At 39.8% G+C, this 19895-nt stretch overlaps 1 long non-coding RNA gene across 1 annotated transcript in view; it reads left to right on the top strand.

Annotated features, from left to right (window-relative positions):
- The window catches only part of LOC129649340 (uncharacterized), an 80020-nt gene extending 61065 nt beyond the window's left edge, over positions 1–18955 (top strand). Inside the window, exons 9-11 of the long non-coding RNA XR_008713096.1 lie at positions 14257–14419; positions 14516–14762; positions 18402–18955. This is a non-coding gene — a long non-coding RNA (uncharacterized LOC129649340). The remainder of the gene's footprint in view (positions 1–14256; positions 14420–14515; positions 14763–18401) is intronic.
- The last annotated feature ends 940 nt before the right edge of the window (positions 18956–19895 follow it).

Genomic DNA, 19895 nt, shown 5'->3' with positions numbered 1-19895 from the left:
AATACTTTGGCCACCTGATGCAAACAGCTGACTCATTGGAAAAGACCCTGATGCTGGGAAAGATTGAGGGCAGGAGGAGAAGGGGACGACAGAGGATGAGATGGTTGGATGGCATCACCAACTCAATGGACATGAGTTTGGGTAAACTCCAGGAGTTGGTGATGGACAGGGAGGCCTGGAGTGCTGCAGTCCATGGGGTTGCAAAGAGTCGGACATGACTGAGTGACTGAACTGAACTAAACTGAATATGGTAGGATATCAATTCCTGCCCCTACTAATTGGGACAGTTTATGCAGAACTGCTTAAAAGCCCGGTAAATGAAGTCTGTTATTAGGCATCTATACCTTGTAAACATCTCAAATACACTGGAAGAAAACTAAAGAAATCCATTTTACACAAGAAGTTTTGGATGAACCCTTGATTTTTCCCATTCAGTGTCAGGTAACCAAAATCATATGTAACTTATGATTTAAGTTACACTCCCGGACTTTGATATCATACTCACTCTAGTCTGCTTCCTCAATTCTTTCCTTTATATATTATGAAATTAACTGGTCCTCATCTAACAGTCAGGTGTCCCAGGTGGCGCTAGTGGTGAAGAACCCACCTGCCAATGCAGGAGACATAAGAGACACAGGTTTGATCCCTGTGTCTCCAGAGGTTGGGAAGATCCTCTGGAGGAGGGCATGGCAACTCACTCCAGTATTCTTGCCTGGAGAATCCCATGGACAGAGGAACCTGGAAGGCTACAGTCCATGGAGTCCCAAACAGCTAGACATGACTGAAGCAACTTAGCATGCACATATAATGATATACACCCATCATTATAATATGGCACAGAGTATTTTTATTGCCCTAAAATCCCTGCTCTGCCTATTATTTCTCACCTCCCCAATCCCACCCCTGGCAACCACTGATCTTTTCTCTGTGTCCATAGTTTTGCCTTTTCCAGAACTTCACATAGTATTGGCTTGTTTCATTTAGTAATGTGTATTTGAGGTTCCTCCTGGTCATTTCTGGCTTGCTAGCTCATTTCTTTTTTAGTGTGAATAATATTCCACTGTCTGAATATACCACAGCTTATTTATCCATTTGCCTCCTTAAGGACATCTTAGTTGCTCAGGTCATGGAATTTGATGAGGAAAAAATCCTAGGGATATAAAAGTTCTATTTGTTAATATTTCTAATATTGCAGTAATGTTACTATGACTCCGCACAAATATGTCTAACAACTTTAGCATTGAAGAGATGAATGGGGTGTGGTTTTTATAAATTATATGTGTTGTTGGGTGGAATGATAAATGAGAATGGCCCAGTTCTTATTTAAACAACAGTGTACAGGTGACAAAACATTCAAGATAACAGCAAGGCCATATCTGTGGGTGTAACATTGAAAGCTTAGTCATTGCAGGCACAAGAGGAAGTGGGAAATGGGAGAGGTTGGCTTAGGAGAAATGAAGGAGATACACTTCAATCATTATTATGACCAACTAACTATTGTTCTTTTTCTATCATACATCCCAAATTTGGATGCCTTCTTCATCCTCCAAGTGCTTGTATCATAGAAGAACATCAATATTTTTGTTAACTTATTTTTCCTTATCACTGAGAATATTTGTGTATATATGGACAGTTATGACCAACCTGGATAGCATATTTAAAAGCAAAGACATTACTTTGCCAACAAAGGTCCGTCTAGTCTATAGTTTTTCCAGTAGTCATGTATGGATGTGAGAGTTGGATGGTGAAGAAAGCTGAGCGCTGAAGAATTGATGCTTTTGAACTGTGGTGCTGGAGAAGACTCTTGAGAGTCCCTTGGACTGCAAGGAGATCCAACCAGTCCATCCTAAAGGAGATCAGTCCTGGGTGTTCATTGGAAGGACTGATGTTGAAGCTGAAACTCCAATACTTTGGCCACCTCATGTGAAGAGTTGACTCATTGAAAAAGACCCTGATGCTGGGAAGGATTGGGGGCAGAAGGAGAAGAGGATGACAGACGATGAGATGGCTGGATGGCATCATCGACTCGATGGACGTGGGTTTGGGTAGATTCCAGGAGTTGGTGATGGACAGGGAGGCCTGGCGTGCTGCGATTCATGGGGTCGCAAAGAGTTGGACACAACTGAGTGACTGAACTGAACTGATTTATATATTTGATGATAAAGATTTAGTCTTTTCACACCTATGGTTTTAATCAAGGAAATGTTAATGCCAGAGTAAATTTTTGTGACTTTGACTATTTTGTTGTTGTGAGAGTGAAGAAAAAATATTTTGATCCTATACAGAGCAAATGAAGAAAATTCTACTAACTGAATATTAAAAACAACCAGTGGAGGTTGACTCGAAAGGTTTACATTTATTTGATCAAACTCTAACTGACTCTAAGTTCTGAAAGCAGAAACTTTGGAGGAATAGTGATAGAATGATTTGGGAACGTCAACTGAAGGGGAAAAAGATATTACAATCTGCAGAAATAGAGGGCTGCTCATTCTCTGCTACTCACCTCTGAAAATGATGCTAGAACAAACACGTATACACGTCATTAGCTTTAAAACCAGACCCTGTAACAAGTCAAAATATCCTTATCGGAAGAAATCGGTAGACTCTCAAATCCTTTTTGGATTTCAGAAGAGAACATGTTTTACCTTATCGTATGACTGGTAGAGTGTTTAGAATACCTGTTGTATACATGTGTTTTTATTTGATTTGTGAAACAGGCCCTTTCCCTTTATAGCCACAGGAGCCATTCTCAGAAGGCACACAGGCAATCAAAATATTTTCAAATCCCGAGAGCCACAGAAACACTAGCTTTCGGTTTATTCACTGGGCTGTGGCTTTCTAAACATTTTCTTTTTTAAACTGGCTCTAAAGGGCAATAAACCAGGCCTCTACTAAGCCTGAGCAAATAGAAAAGATGAGGATTAAGTGGAATGTCATGCAGATGGGGTCTGTCTCAAGACTTATGGCACATAAGGTGAGTTTAAACAGGACCATTGCTCTGTGTTCATACCAATCAACCAAAACTTACTCAGCAAAATGTTTATTACAGACTCAAGTAGGTAGCATATTTGTTAACAAAACATACATATGAAGGGTTTTCTTTCTAGTTCCCTCACTCTCAATCTCATTACTATGGTCAGCAGTGTGCTGTGTCTTAATAAAGCAATATAAACGTTGAAGAAATTGATGGGTAATTTTTTTTTTAACTGAAAGTGTAACTGTTGACTTAGAAGCAGGCATTGATAACAAAGGATAGTTTCAAGACCAACGCTCTGCAAAAAGATAATGAAAATGACATAAGCCAAGTTGGAATTTCAAATCTCTGCAGAATTCAGTACTTTGTAATGAATGCTTCCTTTGCTGTTTTATATTCTGAGAGACCAGGTTAAGTAATTAGCATCCATTAAAAGTTCAAAGTTGAAAACAAATTGAGAAAATCAAATGGTATTATGGGCAAAAGAACCTTTCCTAAAGTTCTAAATGCTTAATTGAGAGTCATTAAAAGTAACAAAATATTATAAGAATTGAAATAATGTAGATAGTGTCCAAATATGGGGACATCGGCTATGTTTTGACATCCCAGCATGGAACTTGTTCAGGGAATTCACCTGTGTCAGATAATTTAAGATGTAGTTGACAAATCTTGACTTCCTTTGAATTATAGAAAATATTTGTCAGTTGCTGCAAAGTTAAATTTAAACACACACACTTGGCTTTGTGAGATGAAATTTATCTGTACGATCTTTATTTTCTTGCCTTTACTATTTCCAGTGCAATTTATACTGTCACCTTCATAATCCCCTGCCACCAGGGATCCAAGACAAAACATACTTCTTTAGTATCTCATCTTAATCAATGTCTTTCAACCATATGTTCACCCACATATCAGCCAAGTAGGATTGGGGAAGTGTGGTTGAAAAGTAGGCTTAGCAAATCCCAGAAACCCTAAATTATTGAGTTGTCACCTAAGTTGCTGAGGAAAGTAAGTTGAACTACCTTTAATGAGCACCTATTATATTCCAGCTTATATATACAGTTCTGTTCAGTCACTCAGTCGTGTCCGACTGACTCTTTGCGACCCCATGGACTGCAGTATGCCAGGCTTCCCTGGCACCAGCTCCCAGAACTTACTCAAACTCATGTCCATGGAGTCAGTGATGCCATCTAACCATCTCATCCTCTGTTGTCCCCTTCTCTTCCCACCTTCAATCATTCCCAGCATCAGGGACTTTTCAAATGAGTCAGTTCTTTGCATCAGGTGGCCAAAGTATTGGCGTTTCAGCTTCAACATGAGTCCTTCCAATGAATATTCAAGACTGATTTCCTTTAGGATGGACTGGTTGGGTCTCCTTGCAGTCCAATGGATTCTCAAGAGTCTTCTCCAACACCACGTTCAAAAGCATCAATTCTTCAGTGCTCAGCTTTCTTTATAGTTCAACTCTCACATCAATAGGTAACCAGTGGAAAAACCAACCACTGCTATCCAAAAAGTGGAGCATCTTATGGCATAAACAAAGAAGCAGTTACCTGGGACACATCTTTGTAACTGATGCACAGAATAAATTGAGATAAAACACAGATGCTCACAGACAAGGTTCAGAGGTACGGAGCCTGGACACAGAGACAGAGCGGAGGGAAGGAACTGGGCGGGACTGATCTCAGTGCAGGAATACGCTGCCTCTAGAACAGCTCACTGCAAACAGCGAATACTCTTTTTGCTTTTCTCCCTTCTCCATAAGAGCAAAAATCCCCTTAGGATTTCTAAAACAGATACTAATATAGGTCTTTCATAAAAGTGAATTGGCCTAAACTTTCAAAAATCAGAGGACACCTGTATAACCTCTGATTGACACACAACAATCCAGAAAAGTAGACCACACTATCACTATTTTATAATGAGAAAACTGAAAAAGTGTGTTTAATGTGCTTTCCCAAGTTTACCCAGATCAGATTTTTAAATGAGGATTGACTCTAAAGACCATATTCTTTCTCTCACAACACAGCATGCTTTCTTACTACCTTGAGAGGCTGTACCAATTCAAAGTATAAAAAGAATCAGTGGTGTTCATGGCCCACTGTTAACAAATACAAAGCCCTGTCCTGCTGGCCCCTGAGTCCTCCTGGTAATTGAAATGAACAGGCCTGGCATTTCTTATGCCATCTTGGGGAAGAGATAATATTAGCTACAGGAGGGAAAAAATAGGAAAAAGAGAATATTAGCTCTGTCTACTTGGTGATGGCTCTTAGAGGAAATAAATGGAAGATATATGTTTTCCTGTTAATTTTTTCTGTTTAAAAGAGAATGAGGGACCTGGGGTGAAGAGCAAATAGAGAATACTGAGGCTGTGATAATGAGCCAAGGAGCACTGGTTTGGGGCTTATTTCTCTATTGCCCTGGTCATTTCATCATTCACAGAATGGGAATATCCTGTTCAGCTTTCAGGCTGGGGTTGTCATGCGAGAAGTGTACAATAATTTCATCCTTTTTTGTAACTTTCTTTTGGGGATAAACATTTTGGTTTTGTGCTGTTTATTATTTCAAAGGCATCTATATGCTAATATGTTTTATGCTAATTATTTTCATGTTTTCCCCTTAGGTTGTGCTTCATATCACCCACCAGGGAGGATCATCTCTCATGAAAACTTTCAAATTTGATTTTGAAAATTATTCAGAAAAATTTAAGCCATACTATCTCCCAGGGTAGGAAAGAATATGCTCTAGAGACTTCTATAATTCAAAGGCAATGGACTGGGATAACATTTAAGTTATCAGGCTGCCAAAATCCTCTTGAGAACAGCCAGGTACACAAAACATTTAACACTGTGACATTGAAATGTGGGAAGAATAATTAAAATAAAAATCTAGTAATAGGCTTTCAGAAATCACTAAAGTACCGTTTGATCCAGAGAGCAGAAAGGAAAGGCTGTTTTCATTTTCCACCACGGCTGAGGTGTGCTAACTGCTTCCATTACTATGAGTATCATATTTTAATTGTATGTCAGCATTCCTTAGTGTCATTTCTAGAAATTTAATTGTAATGATATTAATGCCTGAAACTGAGTTTGTGCTTACAGGGAGAATAAGGTGAGAGAGGATTTCATATAATGAGCTAGCTTGATGTTTTCTTCCAGGTTTTTTTGTTGTTGTTGTTGTTGTTGCAGAGATTTTTTTTAATGAAGTTTCAATTTAGAAAGTAGGTTACAATTTTGGAGGAAAAAAAAAAACCTAGAAGTCAGTCAATTAACCTGTCTTTAAAAACCTTTTTGCAGGCATCTTCTTTTGAAGATAGCCAAGTCTTAAAAACTGATTCCTCAATATGAGATACTAAAACTTTATTTTTAAAGTTTTTTGTATTACAACTTTACATTTTTTCTTTGTTTAGGAAATGGACTTGTTTTGTTCCCAAGCACTTCAGGGATGCAAAGAAAAGGTCCCCATTTCCCACTCCTCTGCATTGTTCTCCGCCTTGCTCTGTGTATAAGTAAAGAAAGGATTCAGAAGCGCTGGGGGAGTCACAGTCCAGATTTCAGCTCATTTTGTGAGCTGTCTCTTTTGCACCTATTACTGTCTCTACCTTTGATAGCTGCACCCCATTTCATTTCTCTTTTTTAAATGCTTTCACTTTTAGACCTCAATAGTGTCTTCATCCTGCAAGAAGTACAGCCCAGCTGCTGCTCTTTCTCCTCTTGATTCATTCTAATACCTCTTGAACTCTAAGATAGCTTTGTCAGTAGGAAAGTTCACTTTTGGCCTTGGAAGAAAGGTCTCCCTCTGGAAGGGGGCCTGACAAGTAAGCTAGACTCTCCCCCAGAGAGGAAGGGCTCAGAGGCAGCCTCCAAAAGGCAGATGAAGACAGACACTTGGGCGATCTGTTCTGGGACTACCAACCAGCATTTCAACACATAACTGTCATCACCTCTTTCCAAACAGGAAGAATCATTGCTAGGGATATGTTTGGTAAATTGGTTAGAATAAATGATTGTCAGTTAAAGGTAAAATAACATTTTGTTGAAACCTGGCTGTGTTTGGTACATTCTGTTGAAATAAAAGACCTGCAGTAGTTTATGTGCTAAACCCTGGTGACCTATCATTATTTTCCTTTCATTCCATTTATCTGTCAGTGACAATAACAAAATAGCTACACATTTTCCCTTTTAAAGTTGTGTTTAGAGAAGGATCCCTTGAGCTAACGTATTCAATCTTAATGCAGCCCCAGCTGAGAAAAAAACTTTCTCTTCTTGCTCTTCTCTGAACATAATTCAAGGTAGTTCAAATAGAAAAGCAGTTTGCGTACAATTAGGCTCCAAATTTATGAGGTATAGGTGAACCATGCAATTTGATTAAGGAGGCTGCTTTGAGTGTATTATTCCCTACGAGAACTAAATTCCATGAGGACAGAAAGGAGATCTATCAACAACTGTTAGCCTGTAGTAGCTCTAGAGGGGCTTCTCAGGTGTCACTAGTGGTAAAGAATCAGCCTGCCAATGAAGGAGCATAAGAGATACTGGGTTGGGAAGATCCCCTGGAAGAGGGCCTGGCGACCCACTCCAGTATTCTTGCCTGGAGAATCCCATGGACAGAGAAGCCTGGTGGGCTACAGTCCATAGGGTCGCACAGAGTCAGACGTGACTGAAGTGACTGAGCATGCATGCACACAGCTCTAGAAGGTGGCTGTGGTTGGTGGACTTGAAGCAAATATTTGGTGGGCTTTACTCCGTCTATCTGAGCAGTGAGATCAGCTCAACATGCTCCAGAAATGCTGTATGATCTGAGAAGAGTAACACAACTGGGTTAACATGATTTTGAAATGATAGGGCCTAGAATCAGAGAAACTGGATTTGCTTCCCCTATACCTTAGAGTCATCTGACCTAGATGAGTTTCTTGGCCTAATTTTCCCCATGGATAATATAAAAGTAAGATACATCCTGGCACAGTGCGTGTGTGTGTGTGTTTGTGTGTGTGTTAGTCATTCAGTCATGTCCAACTCTTTGCCACCCCATAGACTAGAGCTCCCCAGGCTCCTCTGTCCATGAAATTTTCTAGGCAAGAATACTGGGGTGGGTAGCCATTCCCTTCTCCAGGGAATCTCCTGACCCAGGGACTGAACCCACATCTCTTGTGTCTCCTGCATTGACAGATAAATACTTCACCACTGTTCCACCTGGGAAACCAACATGGATAATATGGGAGGAAAAAAACCCACACTTATTGTTTTAAGTGGAAAGTGAGGATTAAATGAGATGACATATTTTCATGGTGCCTGCAGCTCAGACATCCTCAATGATTGTTACTTCTATTTTTATCACTATTCTTACTTGTAAATGATACTTTTAGGATTTTTATGATCATTATAATCATTATTGGTATTAATAGCAATGTGAAAGATTCAGTTTTTTTCCTTATGGAGAACTCAGATAGCTGAAATTCAAAGATGCACACACTGGGTACTTTTGTCACTAGTAATACATTTCCTGTGAAATGAAGATGTGGACAGGCTTAAGCTTTAAATGATTCACTGGAATCCTCTGGAATGCCAGTGATTCACTGGAAGTCTTTATACCATCGAAAGCTTTTGGCAAAACTTTTTTCACGGTTAAATCTAAGATTTTGGACAAGTTGAAAAATTGTTTGAAGCCTATTAAATGTTATTGCTTGTATTAACCAATGCCAAATATTCAGTAATATAGAAAAAAAGTCACTTGCTCAATATTTTTACACTCACTGCCAAGAATTCAGCTATCCAGCTAATGAGCTGTCTTTTTCACTTATCTTTTCCGTACCTGAGGTTATGAAAACTTCTAGTGTTGCTAGTATGAGTGGTCTTGTTGATTACAGGGTACAGTTTGAAATTCCTGAATCTCATGAGGTGTGGGATTGCTTAGAATAAAAGTCTTCTAGAGGAAAAGCCATCTTGCTGCTCGAAAAGCTCCCTCAGTAGTGAGCTGCCAGGTCATATTCATGGAGCCAGATCATCTTATGAAAGCATGCAGTCAGGTCTCAAGGTCATTGGACATCTCACTTGCTCGCAAAATGGGAGAAGAGGAAATAGGTTTGTGCTTGCCTCTGTTCCCATACAGAGAAGTCAAATGTTAATTAAACCATTGCAGGGTTAGAATGAGTGAGTGAAGTCACTTGGTTGTGTCCGACTCTTTGCGACCCCGTGGACTGTAGCCCACCAGGCTCCTCCATCCACGGGATTCTCCAGGCAAGAATACTGGAGTGGGTTGCCATTTCCTCCTCCAAAAGAAGGTTAGAATAGATCATGCCATTCTGGTTTGAAAAGTCAGCAGTGACTTCTAATTGCAGTGCACCCCCCCCCCAAAAAAACCCCCAAAATCCACAAATGCATTTGCTTACAAAGTTTTTATCAAATGCAAGTCACATTTAAAGTAAAAAGAAAAATATTTTTTTGTTGTCTGTAGAATGACTTTAGTCACAACAGAGACTTTATTAAAATAATATCTTGAGTATATGTTTTAATTGTCATCCTTGGGATTTAATTTTTTATTGAATTTTCATCCTGTGCTTTCTCTGTTTCATGAAGCCAGCCCTCAAAGTAAATGCTTACAGTTAATTAACTCTGGTGTATTTTAAGGTGTTTCATTTTAAATATTCACACTTGGATTAAAGCGCAGTATCATCTACCTTTCACAATGCTTAGCATGTAATAGAGGCTACATAAATAGCAATTACTACTAATACAGCATTTCTAGAGCTATAGTGATACTGTCCTCGATTTCCTTTCCATTCATCATTCCTCAGTGCAGTTGGTGTAATTTCCCCTTGAACGGGCAAGATTTCGGATTGTTCACAGTCACAAGTAAGAGAACAGAGTAAGAGAGATTTTCATTTATAAGATTGCCATTCTCTTATCTACTAGTCTTGCCTCCCAGACTGTCTGTCTGTCTCTGGAAAGCAAAGTCAATAAAAATGATTAGAGCTGACATCTCACAAATGTACACCCTTAAACCATGAAGCAGTAATGCTGTGCAGGAAATATTTTTCTGACCTTTTCAAATTGCATCCAACTGTCTCGGGAATTTCTCAGTGACTAGAGGTAATAAGGTTCAATCCGTCTTACTGGCTGACTTCAAATTTAGTTCCCCCGAATCTCTAACTTATCTATTCTTTGCATCTCGGCTCTGGCTTCCATTCAGCATAGAAATCCATGCATTTCATCTTTTTTTCCCCTCCTCAGGTTTTGCAAAAAGATCACTGTGTGGAATCTACAACCATGCCAACTCTCCATTTATTTCCCTTTCAAAAACAAAATATGAGCATGGGGGAGCTTAGTGGGCATAATGTCTCTTCAGTAACCCTTATTGAATTTAATTAGCTTGTAGATTTCATCTCCGTCTTACATCTCAGTTTTTACCTCAGTAATCTTCATTATATAAAACTTTCCAACTTAACTATACAACAGGCACTCTATAGAATATTAAAGAAGCAAAAATACGTGAATTTCTTTTGTGTTGAATTGACTTTGGTTTTTCTTCTGTGAGTCCAAATGCTATGAATGCACTCCCTGAGTAAGGATGGGAGTCATCCAAGTGTGACTTGCTAAAAGGCAGCTGGGCAGTCCCATTTTTCACTGTGTTCCCTGAAGGAGAACAGAAAACAGAAGCTGGGGACACGTTTCATGACCTCACCAAAGTGTTGGATGTCAGGAAGCCTTGACAAGGAGTTAAGAAGCTTGTCTTACTTTTCATATTTAGAGCATCTCTGTGCTGAATGTGATGTGGGGGAGATGTCAATGTTTTCTTATTTGTAGGAAACACCAAATTCGACACATTTTGTTGCTCCCATCCATCTCCTTTGTACTGCCTTCTTCAGCAGTGATTAGAATCTTGGCTGAAAGCTCCTGTGGTCAGTGGAGCTTGAACTCTCTTTCTGCTGCCTCTCTTGTCACGGGCAAACAGCCACCAGGAGGAGGACACCTTTTTGAAGTTGTTCCTCCAAGAGTGTGTATTTGTACAGTAATTGTCAAGTTTGATCATCACAAGATACTTGGCTTTATAAAAATGAGATAATTTCAAATAATCCTATTCAGAAAATAGATTTAGAGGGAAGAGGATAAAGAGCAGATATTTTTTAAAATTCATAGTGATGCATGTATTTTTCTTGAAAGAAAAAGTTCATCTTCATATATGGCTTAACTTTACCATTTTAGAAAATGGAAATAATGATGTTAATGAAAGTTAAAAGGTAATTTACAAAGTATGTTTAAGGATATGGTGTTTTCTTGAAGTTGCTATTTTGTCATTTGAAATTCAGTGTGTGCAGTTATGTGTGTGGAATGCACAATAATTTGAATTTGGGGTCAGAAGGCAAAAACTCCAAAACCAGTATTCAGCACTTCACTGAAAGTGTAAACTGATCTGAATCTGCCGGAAGAAAGGAGTGAGGTGGTGCCGGGTTCCATTTATAATGAGTTATTTTGCTTTGGTGGGGTTCTTAGAGATTGGGGAATGGTATGGGAACTTGTCAGGAGCCTCCAGGTGACGAGGCACAAGAGGAATGAGTAGTCTAGTTAACAGTGCCATGAATAGTAATAATTGCTCCTTATTGACTGCCATCTACCAGGTAGATGTTACCATCAGTTACCAGTTACCATCAGTAACTCATGTAACCTCCCTCAATCTTCATAGGAGCCCCATAAGACAGGTATAACCATCTTCAATTTACAGGGGCTGAAAGTGAGATTTAAAACACTTAAAACTGAGTTTGCTTATAAGTGGCAGGGGTAATGTATAAAGAGAATTATTTTTATATGGAATGGAAAGAAGTAATTCATTTACTGAACTCAGCGACTTTTTGACATTTTCTCTCTTTTTTTCTTCTCCTCCACTACCTCCTTGCTTCTTCTTTGCTTTTACTTCTCCTATTCTTTTCTCAAAGAAAGAATGAAATGAGGCCAAAATAGTAAAGCACTCTCTCCCACTGTGTCTTCAGCAAGACACCATTCTTCCTTGCATCCTCATAGAGTTGTTTTCAGTAGAGCTACGTATAGCATTATTTTGGAAGTTTAATAAAGACCGAGCATTCTGGCTAGTGGCTTATATTATTGCCACATAAAGTAATGTTTATCACCTTAAATAATACTACAGAATATGATGATTCTATGCTGTCCTCAAAAGCTCACATTCAGCCCTGTCTAATCTGTCTTTCATCTGATTAATGATTAACCAAGATGAAAGAATGGATGCAGAACACAGAAGTTGAAAAGTATTTTTGTGAGTAATCTGGCAAAACCTACTTCCGCAAATATAATGTTTCTAAACCAGGATATCTAAAAAACTAAATTCCTTCACATATACAACTAGGATCCTTTTTCTTCTTCTGTCTGCTTCCCATTTCCATATTATAAAAATATGCATTCTTGATTACCAAAGCAGGCTTGTTATTATGGCCTTAGCTCAATGAAGATATTGATGCATAAGGATTAGATTTCACTCTTAAGGGATGCCTGATATACTTCCTTTTGTCTCCTGGTGAAGGGGCTTGGCTATTTATTCTGGGCAAGCTGGGTTTGTGTTGCCTCAGCTCTGTCTGCTCTCTGATGCTAAGGCCAGTGACCTGACGGGGCCGCCTGTGTCCTCGACATATCAGACAGAAAACTAATTCAAATCTAAGCCCAGTGGTGGAATCTCAAAGCTCTGTCACTACTATTCACAGCAAATCTATTTCTTCCTAGAGTGGGTGTTCTGAAATTTTGATCTGCATCTCACTTGAGATAAATAACCCTCTTGAAAAAATTTCAAACAGAACTACACAGGAAAGGCAGTAAAGCCTTAGACGGAAATATAATTTCAAGATCCTTTTCTCTCTCTGAGGTCTCTGGAATATGCATGTGATCCCAGTTCAGAGTTTTTTCATGAAACCCTTTCTGTTTTGCACAAGGACCCTCCGAGTCCCACTATCACCTTTATTGCAAATAAACTCAAAATAATATAAACAAACAAGAATAGATTGTTCTGAAATGATCCGCTGCACACAGTTCATCCTTCCATTACTGCTGAAGGAAGGGAAATGGCAGCCTCAGCTTTAGATCTGTAGACTGAGCGGTGGGCCCCTATCTGTCCTTCTGTGATACAGAGGCAATCTCCCCTTATTGTTGAGATTCAGCAATACTTATTATTACTTAATTGGAACCCCACTGATGCCCTGTGGGATTTCCTTTCCTTGGCGAGGCAATATATCCATATAGACATAGAGCATAACCGCCATGGCCTACTGTAATATTATAGTCAGAAATATCAACATTGGGATCAAAATTAAACCAACACCTAGGTGAATAGAATTTCTAGATCGTCTTTTGATATTATTAGGAGCTCACTATTTTTCTGTGTTTATCTTTGGATTTAGAGTGAGGCCAGCAGAAATTCAAATTGAATACCCTTTATCACAGTGTTTCCTTATCTGTTTTAATTCCTCTTTGCATTGCTTCCAGAAGTGAAGGGAGAACTGGTAAAATTACTGACAATTATACTTTATGAGCAAGGACACAACAAACACCAGAGGTCTGGGCACTCTGTACAGAAATGGTACTGTTTTATTCAGTCTTTATTCTACCTTCTCTCTTTTTAGGTGAATAAATATAAGGTCAACTTTATGAAAATGCCTAGAAAGCCTTAATTTTACTAAAATTAAGTTAATGAAAATGAAATTGACAAGTAAATCCCTTGCATCTTAACTCTCAGTGCCCAAACAGGACTCGTTACCTTGGACATCAGAGGGCCACTTCATTGTCTTTATTTATGGTCACAGCATTTGCATTCATTTCTCTCTTGTGCCATTTTTATTTTTGTCATTGGAGTCCATGAAGACTTAATCATCAGCCCTCTAATTTTCCAGAAAAAAAAAAAAAGTTGATTTATCAAACTGACGGCAGAGAAGGAAGAAGATCAATCTGACATTGTAGGTTAATAGTAGGGAACAAAACACATTCATAATTAGAAGAGAAAGGGACTTTCCTTGTTCATTCCAGTTTATAATAAAAAGCCCCTCGCCAAAGCGTCTTAGAAAATAATGCATTCAGACTGCATCGAATCTGCCTAGCAGATTCTATTTATCTGTAGCTTAAAAAGCAGCTGCGTTTTTGTAAAAAGCAATGAATGTGGCAGTCCTACTTAAAGGTAGAAGAAAAAGAACACCCCTTGTTTTGTAATAAGGGGATTTTCCATTTAAAAGAGAGAGCGAGCCTGTTGTGTGAAGTACGATTATTACATTCACTGTATTCTATCTCACCCACCAGGAGGCTAATAATGAAGGGCCAGAGAAGGAGGCCAGTGCTACCAGGGTTATCTCGCAGCCTCAGATGTCGGATAAGTCGAAGGAGGCAGGATCGCTTCAGGATGACATTCAGAAAGGCCGGAGTGAATACTGGGAAGAGAAAAGCCTACCTATTCTTTTCTAAGGTAAACAGTTCATTTCATCTGTCAGCTGCATGTTTTATTATAAAAACATGTTTATATAAAGATAGCTCTAAAGTTTACCTTTAAAAATTATTTTAGGTACCTGAATATTCCCCTGGCCTGCCTGTCCAGGCACTGATGCATTATTAGCAACCTGCCTTAGACAAAGGAGGCACTCGGAGCCCCACCACACCTCAAACCACGCTTTGAAGGATCTGCCAAGCTCACTTTTAATCATGAGGAAGGAATTACCCACATGGAGTCAGCAGAAAATGAGAAAGTGGAGCTCGTGCTGCGAATAATTCCAGCAAGTGCCAAGGGGCTAGTTGAGGAATGGTTTCATGAGGTGAATATCTTTAGCTTGTACTTAGGGTTTGGGTAGCGTATAATCCTTTTCTCTTTTAGGAGTGATGACTATCCTAAGTGTCCTTCCCAACTCAAGAGCGCTCAGAGCATTTGTCAGGCTGTTGACAGATTTGCTCTCAGTCTGGTCCTTGTTGTTATTTACTGTGACTAATTTTACATTTGCAAATATGCAGCAGTCCACTGGGGCTGCTGAGCCCGCAACTGTTAATAGCTGTGTGTATCTGTGTGAGTGCATGTCCGGTAATCTGTCTCCGTGTGTATATGTGCCCTTGTACTCGTCTTCTCTCTGTTGCACACGTAGGTGGGGAGGATTGGCCAGCCAACGGGTTCTCAGATGTGGTCCGAGGCTTTTATTTGATTTTTGGACCAAGAAAAAAAGAACGTGTCACATCATGATGAATGGTCAATCTGAATTTTCAATTCATACAGAAGGAGAAGCGGGGAGGAGGCTATGAGCCCAGTGATGAGACTAACCTTTCCCTTTGGGAAGAGCTTGATTCAAATTAAACATCACTTTCAGTGTGAAATTAGTTTGAAGGTCTCTCTCCTTTTTTTTTTTTTGGTGCCTGGTTTAACTCCTTGATGGGCTGTTCTTTCAGGGAGGAACCCTTCCGTCTACCTTTGTGCTTGTCTCTGTTCCCAGCAGCAGCCCATAGTTCTTTGTCCCTTGTTCTGGTTTTCTAAAGATCAGGTCCAAAAAAAATTTTTTTTACTATTTTCGAAACTGCCATTATTCACAAGATAACATTCTCCCTAAAACATGTTATTTCTTGATGTCCCAAACTCATATCTGAAATAAATAACGTTCTGCTTCAAAGGACAATCTTGCTGGGGAGGAGGGAGAGGGAAAATTTGGGATCTTTTCCAAAGAAACTTTCAGTGTCTCCTGCTTTAGGCCAGTGTCTGCTGGCCAAGGGAGTCACAGAGGAGGAGTAGCAACCCTAAAGCCCAAGTATGCTCTTGTTTCCTTAGTTCCCCACATAAATAATGAGTCACAGGATCACCCAGGCCAGCCTGCTGCAACTCTGGCCTCAAACACACAGGTGCCAGGAGGCTTTTGAAACCTCCATTCAGTACTCCCTGGTTCAAGGACTAAGACCCAAACATGTAAAGAACTGCTGTCCATGGACATGCAAGGCTGCTTGCCCATCTGGGCACACCCTTGCTGCTTTGGTTAGGCACCCACAGGACTAAATATGTGATTGATTCTCTTTCTGGAATTTAGTGGCTTATGGGAAAAGGGGTAGTATGGAAAAGACTAAGAGACAAGCGTATTCTTCCAGTGAATCCTCAGAAGGAAAATGTTCAGGTTTTTGAATTCCTAAAGAGGAGTGTGGAGGTCAGGCAGCTGGGTTTGGAGTGAGGCTGGGGAGGTGAAGCAGCTGGGGGTGGAGGTCGAGGTGGAGTGGGGGGTGGGAAGTGGAGGCAGAGGAGCAGCTGTGTTTATTTTAATCCATCTCATTTAACCCTCACCTAAAAACAAATTGGAGAGGTTTGGGAGTGCATTAATCTGGACCCAATTAGCATGTCTTTCTCCTTCAAAAGTGCAACCTGAGATTAATGAATATAAACTAGAGTTTCAGATGCAGTGCTTAAATCATTTGCATGTTTTGTGCATGATAATTGAATTTATGTCTGCACTTCCTTTCACTTAACTATTTCCAGTCTCCTTCCTGTGAGTCACATAAAGCAAGATTTCATTCTCCTAACCTTTTGGTGGAGTTTGCCTAGCTCTTGCTCCTAATGAGAAACTCAAGTGCTTGTTCCTTTTATTTGAATTTGAATAATACAATATTTTCCACAAAGCAGAGGGCAGGGCTTAATAGACTGGGATGCTGTTTCAGGAACTGGTAAACAGGCACTCCAGGTTTATTTTTCAAAGGCCAGAAAACCCATGGGAACTGAAGGCATTGAGTTTTCAGTGGTCCCAGAGAACTGGGTTTCAGTGTGACCGCTTTTAAGTATTAATAATGCCAAGAGGAAGGTCACTTTAATGCAACATAAAGAATGTTCTCAGGCTCTGGACAGAGTTACTTACCACATGGGATTAGCACACAGTACTCTTCTGGCATAGTTAGACATATGCTTCTGTGGAAGGGGGAGGCGGGTAGTGTCAGCCTTCGTGAAGGTGTGTAGATGAGCAGTTAGCACTTGTGGTTGCTTAGCATGCTGTAGGTTTTTTCCTTCCTTCTTTCCTTCTTTTTTGTTATTTAGGTGTAGAAGGCTTAACACTGACTTAGTGCAAGCAGGTGTTAAGGTCCCCCTCCCCACCTGCTCCAACCTGAAAAGCCTAAAAGCTGGCAGTGAGCATGAAAGAATGCTTCCTAGGGAAAACGTTGAGGTCAGAGGCTTGAAATAACCCACCCTGGTTTCAGTTTGTATCAGTGATTTGTCTGTCTTCTGTCTTTCCTCATGTGTTTCCAAGTTCAATGTCCAAGTGATGAGCTTTTCTCCAGGAATTGTCCCCAATGTCCTTTGTTTTTGGTGCATTCGGTGGTTGAGTGTTGCTGAGTGTCTTCTGGTCTTGTTTCCTGGTCCTTGTAGCTAAGCATGTGGCTGAAGGATAAAATCTTGTTAATTTGTGATGTCACTGTTTAAGTGTGCTTCCTGTCACTTATGTGTAGTTTAAAATGTTCCTTAATGTAGCATGAAATGATTGGTTAGCTTTGCAATGGTTGTGAAGTCATGTGAAGAAAATAAGTTTTGCATCCGACCAAGATAAATTCACTCTAGTGCTTTATGGCTTTTTATTCCTATGTGATAGTAATAAAGTCTCATGTAGGGATGGAAGCCATGAAATACATTGTGAAAAATCATCAACTAAGAAGGGGCCATCAGTATAGAAAATGTTAGCCTATGGAGCTATGAACATGCTGGAGAAATGATTGGGTGTATAACTTTGCTACATTCATGGTGTTTTTTTGAGCTTCTTTATCCTGGGATTTTGAGAGTTAAGGAATCTAGGTTATAAGAGTTGATTCATCTCTGTAATCATTGATTTACATGCTCATTTGGGTTTGCACCTTTCTGTTTATCATACATTTTTCTCCATTGTCTCTTAATGAAACTTCTCTGGAAACTATTGGTAGCCCACCCATCCTGAGGCTGCATTTAGTTTTCCTAAGCTTCCTTCCTCCTCTTGTGACCTCTCTTCTGAAACAAAGAAGAAACAGTCCAATCAGACTTGCCCTCTTGGAAATGTGGTCCAGATTGCTCTACTCCCAAGCTCCTAAAAAGGTAGACATTGGGTAGGCTCGATCTACACCTTCTCAGATCCATGGAGCCACTGAGAGTTGTTTCAGCTTTACGAGTGTAGTGTAGTTGAGAAAGTCTGGGTGTCAGAGGAAATGGGGGGCTTTGGAGAACTGGGTTCTAATCTCTCTGCCACTTTAATTTGGGGACCTGGGGCAAGTTGTTTAAGCCATGTGAGCCTCTTTATCTTTAAAATGAGGAGAAGAAATACATCTTGGGAGAATATTGTGAGGATTAAGTGAGTGTTAGGCATACCTAACAAAGCATTTAGCATGTTAAAATAAGTTCATGAATATTGCTTTTTCCCTGCCCTGTCTCTTCTCTCTTCTGTTCCCATTTCTCCCCACTCCCTTCAATGGAAAACTAGCCCCTCTGAGAGTGAAAAAATAGAATGCCTGCTGCTGCTGCTGCTAAGTCGCTTCAGTCATGTCCGACTCTGTGCGACCCCATAGACGGCAGCCCACCAGGCTCCCCCGTCCCTGGGATTCTCCAGGCAAGAACACTGGAGTGCGTTGCCATTTCCTTCTCCAATGCATGAAAGTGAAAAGTGAAAGTGAAGTTGCTCAGTTGTGTCCGACTCTTAGCGACCCCATGGACTGCAGCCTACCAGGCTCCTCCGCCCATGGGATTTTCCAGGGAAGAAAGAGTACTGGAGTGGGGTGCCATTGCCTTCTCTGAGAATGCCTAATAAAATACAAACAAACAACTTAAAAAAAAAAAAAGTGTAGTTGCCTCCTTCCCATAGGTGACTGAAATCCCTCAGTTGGATCAATAGCTTTTTTCTCTTGAACTGCTTTAAAAATGATTGACCTATTTCACTTCTACTGTTTTCTGTATATTTATTTTTGCTTGACTGTTTTAATACTGACTATTGACCTCTACTAATTTTTACTGGTTTTCTGTTATTTTTTTCAATGAGAATTCCAATAAAGCTTATTTTTGTTATCTTTTGTCTCTCCATTTCCTCTGCACAATGAGATTGTAGCCTGTGACTTTGAAATGTCTGGACTGCTCCAGAAAGATAAATGATGCCTTTCCTTAGAAACTACCCACTCCTACTACCAAGAAAACGCTGGTAGCTACCCTCCCAACATTTGCATACCATTGTCTTTGGGGAGACTGGTCAATTTAGTTGTAACTTTGATGCAGTTTAATTTTTAAACATATAGAAATTACAACTAACTTTATCACTAAAGCCTATAATTGTGGATAAGGAAAAGGACTTCACAAATACACAAATGCTGAAATATTAAAAAATTACAGTCTAAGTGTATTGCTATAAAAAATAGAGTATAGTGAAAAATCTGTGACACCATATTTGTATCCAGAGTTCTTTTATTATAATTGAAACCTCATCTTTTTAAACCTCACTCTCACCCCTATGTATCCAGATCCTACTAATATCCTTAATCCTTAGTGAGTATTCAGATATTAAGTGCTGGTCACTCAGTCATGTCTGACTCTTTGCAACCCCACGGACTGTAGCCCACCATGCTCCTCCGTCTATGGGATTCTTCAAGCAAGAATACTGGAGTGGGTTGCTGTTCCCTTCTCCAGGGATCTTCCTGACCCAGGAATTGAACCCAGGTCTCCTGCATTGCAGGCAGATTCTTTACCATCTGAACCATCAGGATATTAGTGGAGTACTTAATGGGAAAGGAAGGAAGGAATAAAATGATGGAGGAAGGAAATAAAGAAGTAAAAGGCCATATCACAGTAAAAAGTCAATTGTATGGTTAAGAAGGCCATTTAGAACATTTAAGATAAAATGTACAAATGACATATACAAAATCACTCTGGGGATTCAGAGCAAGAAAAATACCCTAAGATCAGGGATAAGACCTATGTCAGGATTTAGGAC

Source organism: Bubalus kerabau, chromosome 1, assembly GCF_029407905.1.
Source record: "Bubalus kerabau isolate K-KA32 ecotype Philippines breed swamp buffalo chromosome 1, PCC_UOA_SB_1v2, whole genome shotgun sequence".
NCBI classification, from domain to species: domain Eukaryota; kingdom Metazoa; phylum Chordata; class Mammalia; order Artiodactyla; family Bovidae; genus Bubalus; species Bubalus kerabau.
The sequence above is the reverse complement of the archived record's forward strand: the minus strand, read 5'-3'. Positions and strand labels throughout refer to the sequence as shown.